Genomic DNA, 1,646 nt, shown 5'->3' with positions numbered 1-1,646 from the left:
TTTGTTAACATCGAGTATAGATTTAAGTGTCAGGAAGTCGTTTCTGAAAGTACTTGTATGGAGTGTAGCCATGTATGGAAGTGAGACATGGACGATAACCAGTTTGGACAAGAATCGAATAGAAGCTTTCGAAATGTGGTGCTATAGAAGAATGCTGAAGATTAGATGGATAGATCACGTAACTAATGAAGAGGTACTGAATAGAATTGGGGAGAAGAGGAAATTGTGGCACAACCTGACTAAAAGAAGGGACCGGTTGGTAGAACACATTATGAGGCACCAAAGGATTTCCAATTTAGGATTGGAGGGAATCGGGGAGGGTACAAATCGTAGAGGTAGGCCAAGCGACGAATACACTAAGCAGGTTCAGAAGGATGTGAGTTGCAGTAGTTACTCGGAGATGAAGAAGATTACACACGATTGAGCACTATGGAGAGCTGCATCAAACCAGTCTCTGGACTGAAGACCATAACAACAACAAGCACGCCATATGACTTCCTGTAGCTTATGAGGTACGTTGTCAAAAGCCTTCTGGAAGTCTAGAAATTCGGAATCAGTTTGAAATCCCTTGTCGATAGCGCTAAACACTTTGTGTGAGTAAAGAGCCAGTTGTGTTCCACAAGACCGTGTCAATAGACCGTTCTCTTTGAGATGATTCAGAATTTTCGAAAGCAATATATGTTCCAAAATCATTGTGCATATCGAGTTTAATATTATGGGCCTGTAATTTAGTGGATTACTCCTTTTGTCTTTCTTCAATGTTGGTGTGACCTGTATAACTTTACAGTTTTTCGGTATGGATCATTCGTAGAACGAGCGGTTGTACGTGATTACGTGATTGTTGAGTATGGAGCTACTGCATCCGCATGGTTCTAAAGGGAAACTAAATGGTGTGAAAACTGGACAGGAAGACTTGCTTTTGTTAAATGATTTAAGTTGCTTCACTACTTCGAGGATATCTGTTTCTATGTTACTCATTTTGGCAGTTGGTCTTGATTCGTATTCTGGAATATTTAGTTCGTCTTCTTTGGTGATAGAATTTTGGGAGGCTGTATTTAGGAACTCTGTTTTAGCAACACTGTCATCGATAGTATTTCCGTTACTATTGCCCAGAGGAGGCATTAATTGTGTCTTGCCACTAGCATACTTATGTACGACCGGAATCTATTTGGTTTTCTGCTAGGTTTCGAGACAAAGCTTCGTTGTGGAAACTGTTATTAGCATCTCGCACTGAAGTTCGTGCTAAATTTCGAGCTTCTGTAAAAGATCGCCAATCATGGGGATTTTACGTTCGTTTGAATTTCCTATCCTTCTTCCGTATATTTCCTGACGTAGTGTTGCATTTGAAAGCACTTGTAGCTATCTCTCCCCTCCTTCTTTATTCTTTCTATTGTGTAATTGGAACAGCTAGCTGTTCCTGCAACCCTCTGAAGAACACTATTGAATGTGATGTTTGCTTCCTCATTTGAAGTCGTGTGAAGTTAGCACTCCTTTTACGAGAAATAAACATTTTTTACATAGTTCTTGATAGATGTGCATTAGTTCTAGAATTCTTTGTACAAAATTTTAATAGTTCTGCAGAATGTAACAAAGAAAACAACAATACTGGAAAAAATTTTCGTATCTAAAACATTCTTTGTGAATTT

This window comes from Schistocerca nitens, chromosome 6 (genome assembly GCF_023898315.1).
Source record: "Schistocerca nitens isolate TAMUIC-IGC-003100 chromosome 6, iqSchNite1.1, whole genome shotgun sequence".
NCBI classification, from domain to species: domain Eukaryota; kingdom Metazoa; phylum Arthropoda; class Insecta; order Orthoptera; family Acrididae; genus Schistocerca; species Schistocerca nitens.
The sequence above is the reverse complement of the archived record's forward strand: the minus strand, read 5'-3'. Positions refer to the sequence as shown.